Source organism: Nicotiana sylvestris, chromosome 8 (assembly GCF_000393655.2).
Source record: "Nicotiana sylvestris chromosome 8, ASM39365v2, whole genome shotgun sequence".
Taxonomy (NCBI): domain Eukaryota; kingdom Viridiplantae; phylum Streptophyta; class Magnoliopsida; order Solanales; family Solanaceae; genus Nicotiana; species Nicotiana sylvestris.
Window position 1 is genome coordinate 97488656 of NC_091064.1, and position 6164 is coordinate 97494819.

Here is a 6164-nt window from a genome sequence, read left to right on the forward strand (position 1 = left end):
TTCAAATCAGTGACCAAGAAAGCTGTGGTCGATTTTGTCCACTCAAATATCATATGTCGATTCGGAATCCCGAAGGTGATCATCACAGATAACGGTGCTAATCTTAATAGCAACCTAATGAAGGAAGTATGTCAACAGTTTAAGATTACACATCGCAACTCTACCCCATATCGGCCCAAGGCGAATGGAGCAGTAGAAGCAGCCAACAAAAACATAAAGAAGATACTTCGGAAAATGGTAGAAGGTTCAAAACAATGGCATGAAAAATTACCATTTGCATTATTGGGATACCGCACTACTGTTCGCACTTCAGTAGGAGCAACTCCTTATTTGTTGGTATACGGCACTGAAGCAGTAATTCCTGCAGAAATTGAGATTCCTTCCCTTCGGATCATCGCCGAAGCAAAGATTGATGATGATGAATGGGTCAAAACCCGTCTAGAACAGTTAAACTTGATTGACGAAAAACGATTGACCGCAGTATGCCATGGTCAATTATATCAAAGAAGAATAGAAAGAGCATACAACAAAAAGGTGCGTCCCCGGAAGTTTGAAGTAGGTCAGCATGTGCTGAAACGTATTCTTCCACATCAGGTTGAAGCAAAAGGCAAATTTGCCCCGAATTGGCAAGGACCATTCATTGTGACCAGAGTATTATCGAATGGTGCACTATGTTTAACAGATATTGAAGGCAAATGCATAGATATGGCGATCAATTCTGACGCGGTAAAGAGATATTATGCATAACTTTTTGAATGTTTGTATTTAGCACTATTTCGAAGATTGAAATGACAAAGGCAATTTATTCTGCTATCCAAACACTATACCATTTGCTTCCCCTTTGAGCCATACTTGTTTCTTTCCTACCCTCTCTTGGAATCAATAAAAAAAAATCAAAATCTTCACTATTATGTAGTGAACTACGTTTGACCTGATTTCTCAAAAGAAGGATACGTAGGCGCCTCACGGCTCGGTCATAGGGTGCACCACATGCACAAGGTGCACGGAAAAGAAATATTAAGAGACCCCAATCAAGAAACTGGGGCAGGAATTGTATTGGAAATAAGAAAGGATTCCAAGAGTTGTAATTTTAAACCCATGCCAAAGCTATTTAGCTTTTAATACCTTTTCCATTCCTAACCTTATACCAAAAAGACCTTTCGATCAATCTTAGAAAAATGCTGAGACAAGCAAATGAAGTGGTTCATAACACTCTGGTACAAACAAGGAAAGAAAGTAAAAATGAGAGAGTCTTATAGGTGAAAACCCACACGGGCACCATAAGGCGAAGGAAGTTGAGAGAAAAGTAAAATGAGAGAGCCTTATTGGTGAAAACCTTCGCAGGCACCATAAGGCGAAAAGGAAGTGAAGAAGTGGAAAATGAGGAAAACTTATCGATGAAAACTCCTTGAGACAATTGAAAAGAGATTGATTAAAAGACTGGGTTGATTAATCCGAAATGCATACCCTGATCATTGGTGCCATTAATTCCAGTCAGATAAGTCCTTTATTCCTTTTCCAACAGTCATCCAAAAATTAGAATTTTCTTTTCATTCTATAATTGTCGAAATCAGCATATTTCGCTACTAATAATCTTACTTTCTCCAAGCTTTGAGATAAGTTTATTCCAAACAAATAAGAAGGAATGTCAAGGTATACTACCAAGATTCAAGGTTGCAAGATACAGCCACGAAAGGTGGGAGATAAAATATGGGTATAAGATAGGTGAAATCAAAAATGGATCAGCAAAGTCAGAAGGGGCATATGATTACAGTTAAAAGGTTTTGAAGGAAAACATACAAAGGGGAATCCTATAGTCAATGATCAATTACAAAGACAAAACAGTTTTTTCAACCATTCCGAGGCAATAAAGAGAGACAAAGAGCAGCATCACCATCTGCAAGAATACCACAGCAAACCAACCTGCTTTAAACTAACGAAGTTTTCTTTGATTTAAAACAGGGGCAAGTATAATATTTGTGTCAGGAAATACCCGATAAGAAGTTAAAAAGAAGTCAGGCGTCCACCTGGAGAATGAGGATAAAGAAATTAAAGAAGTCAGGCGTCCACCTGGAGAATGAGGATGAGAATTAAAGAAGTCAGGCGTCCACCTGGAGAATGAGGATGAAGAATTAAAGAAGTCAGGCGTCCACCTGGAGAATGAGGATGAGAATTAAAGAAGTCAGGCGTCCACCTGGAGAATGAGGATGAGAATTAAAGAAGTCAGGCGTCCACCTGGAGAATGAGGATGACAATTAAAGAAGTCAGGCGTCCACCTGGAGAATGAGGATGAGAATTAAAGAAGTCAGGTGTCCACCTGGAGAATGAGGATGAAGAATTAAAGAAGTCAGGCGTCCACCTGGAGAATGAGGATGAGAATTAAAGAAGTCAGGCGTCCACCTAGAGAATGAGGATGAGAATTAAAGAAGTCAGGCGTCCACCTGGAAAAATGAGGATGAGAATTAAAGAAGTCAGGCGTCCACCTGGAGAATGAGGACAGAGAATTAAAGAAGTCAGGCGTCCACCTGGAGAATGAGGATGAAGTTAAAAAGAAGTCAGGCGTCCACCTGGAGAATGAGGATGAAGAATTGAAGAAGTCAGGCGTCCACCTGGAGAATGAGGATGAGAAAAGAAGAAGTCAGGCGTCCACCTGGAGAATGAGGATGAGAATTAAAGAAGTCAGGCGTCCACCTGGAGAATGAGGATGAGAAAAGAAGAAGTCAGGCGTCCACCTGGAGAATGAGGATGAGAATTAAAGAAGTCAGGCGTCCACCTGGAGAATGAGGATGAGAAAAGAAGAAGTCAGGCGTCCACCTGGAGAATGAGGATGAGAATTAAAGAAGTCAGGCGTCCACCTGGAGAATGAGGATGAGAAAAGAAGAAGTCAGGCGTCCACCTGGAGAATGAGGATGAGAATTAAAGAAGTCAGGCGTCCACCTGGAGAATGAGGATGAGAAAAGAAGAAGTCAGGCGTCCACCTGGAGAATGAGGATGAGAATTAAAGAAGTCAGGCGTCCACCTGGAGAATGAGGATGAGAATTAAAGAAGTCAGGCGTCCACCTGGAGAATGAGGATGAGAATTAAAGAAGTCAGGCGTCCACCTGGAGAATGAGGATGAGAATTAAAAAAGTCAGGCGTCCACCTGGAGAATGAGGACAGAGAATTAAAGAAGTCAGGCGTCCACCTGGAGAATGAGGATGAAGTTAAAAAGAAGTCAGGCGTCCACCTGGAGAATGAGGATGAAGAATTGAAGAAGTCAGGCGTCCACCTGGAGAATGAGGAAGAATTAAAGAAGTCAGGCGTCCACCTGGAGAATGAGGATGATAAAAGGAGAAGTCAGGCGTCCACCTGGAGAATGAGGACAGAGAATTAAAGAAGTCAGGCGTCCACCTGGAGAATGAGGATGAAGAATTGAAGAAGTCAGGCGTCCACCTGGAGAATGAGGATGAAGAATTAAAGAAGTCAGGCGTCCACCTGGAGAATGAGGATAAAGAAATTAAAGAAGTCAGGCGTCCACCTGGAGAATGAGGATGAAGAATTAAAGAAATCAGGCGTCCACCTGGAGAATGAGGATGAGAATTAAAGAAGTCAGGCGTCCACCTGGAGAATGAGGATGAAAAATTGAAGAAGTCAGGCGTCCACCTGGAGAATGAGGATGAAGAAAGAAAAGAAACAGTCAAGGCACCCACCTGAAGAACGAGGGAATGAAATTGAAATGTTGAAATCAAAAGCCCGCTCATATGGAAAAGGAGCACACTTAGAATCAATAAAGCAGAGAAGTCCAACAGAATCCCCAGCAAGAAACAACAAGAGTTCCAAAAGGAATACGGAATAAGCCAAATGCCCAAGATTCACCAAGATATCAAGACAACAAGAAACGCAAGGGCATGATCTAGATAAGATTTTTATAATTCATGTACCATAATCTAGTTTAATTTTGTATTTCCTTTAAAGTAAGGTGTAATAAGGAGGTCAGCAAGCAGTAAAAACAGCACGAAGCAGCAGTAACATCACAGTCCCACGGTAGTCCCAGCTACCCAAAACTTCCCGAACTACATTGACCTGATTCCTTTATAGCCAAGGATATGTAGGAAACCTTTGAAGCAGAGGTTCGGTCAAATCTTTCTAAAAATGCTTCCCACGGAGTATTCGAACGGGCAAAAATCGCTCGTATCCGCTCACTTTATCTTTGCACGAAAACTCTTCGAGTTTCCGCACAAAGAGGGGCAGCTGTGAGCACGTGATTTTTGCCTTACGAAAAACTACTCCAAAATAAATCAAAAATAAAATAAATTTCTTTTACTGTGTAATTTCTGAATTTGCGTGGTGTTAAATATTTGTTTATGTCCGTAAATGTTTACTTTGTCATGATAAAATGAAAAATAAAATAAAATACATGTTGCATGCATATAGGATATAACTATGCATTTTAAAAGATAATTTAAATAAAAAAAATATATGCGTTAGTTCTATTTTAAATATCCCACTGTGTGATTAATGTTTTTGACTATGTGTTAAATAATTGTTATGAAGTAATTAATATTTTTGTGTAAGGTTAAAAATTGTTTTATAATTTTTATTAGGATTTTTTATAATTTAAATAAAATTAGAAAATATATATAAATTGTGAAAGGAAATTGGACCTGGATTAAAATCCAGGCCCAAGTGAATTAATTCCCTCCCAGCCCAATCCAAAATAGCCTGTCCGGTCCAATTCAATGCAGCTACGCCAAACGACGTCGTTTGGTGATCATTCATCAAGGGCCGTTGGATTAAGTCCATCCAACGGCCAAGATTTCATCACCCTAACCCGTGATCATTACCCGACCCACTGCCCCGGTTCAACCCGTCCCCCAACTTAAACCAAACGATGTCGTTTGGTTAAGTGGATTGATCCTAGCCATCCATTCTACTTGATCCAACGGACGATACCAATCCACCCCACCCCTATATAAATCCCAAGCCTTACCCCGGCCCCTAACTGAACACCCCCCCTCCTACACTGTTCATCATCGTCCCCCAAACCCCCACTCCTAACCCTAGCCGCCCTAGGATTCCACCGCCTGAAACCCGGCGGCATCAACGCCGCCGGTCACCATCTTGACACCCCAGAACCCTCTGAACGTCCCCTACACGAATATGACCTTAGATTCCTTCGAATCAGGCCCCAACCCTTTGAATCTTAAATCGAAGGTTGGCCTGAAAACCTGATCTAAACCAATCAGCACCTAGTTAACACCATAGCTTCCCCTAGTCATCCTGAGTATGGATCTGTTGTTTGTTTGGCTCGAATCAGTTCCGAGCTTCTCGAATCTTCTTTTGAAGATTCGGACCAAACAAGAACAAGCTCAGATTTGTTTTAAGCTGACACCAAATGACCCCTAGGCTACCCTCACCCTTGTGTCATGTTTGGTTCTTCTCGAATCTGACCAGAAATGGTTAAATCCCAAATCGAATTTTTAAGAACCCTAAAAATACCAAACTTTCGGATTCTGTTCAGATTAAGTAAAGATTGAGGTTCAATCGACCTTAGTCGAAGTATTTTCAGTGGAAAATACTTCGACTAAGGTCTGTTTGATTTCAAACAAAAATCCAAATCCAAGCTGAGTTCGAGTCGGATTAAAATTGAAGATTCAAAGGTATTTTTTCTATTATTTTGTGTATTCTACGTGTGTTGTTGTTTGTCTTAATAGCTTGTTAATTTTTCATGATTTTATTTGATTAATTCTGTCACTTTTGTCTCATGCCCGTCTATATGGTCAAATATGAAACTGTTTTCAATTGGTTGTGATTGTTCATAATGTAAGTAATCGACTCGATTAAGTTCGTCGATTAGTTATATTATGAATTCTCACTTATGATAATGCTAATAAAAACAGTCTGCTTCTATTGTTTTAGACTAATTATTAACAAATGTTGTAAATAGTCAACTGATTAATACTCGTCAATTAAATCATGTTTGTTTGTGAATCAGTGAATTCAAATGTATGCTGTATATGTTGTTTTCTGAACAGGGCATTGTCAGTATATTGACAATGCTCCTGTGTATGTTTGATCTTAGTTCAATTATAAGTTCAGTTTGCATTATTATGCTGAACCCAGTGTAATATTGTCAAGTTTGAGTTCAAGTTTACAAATGATGATTAGATGTAATTGTGATAGAA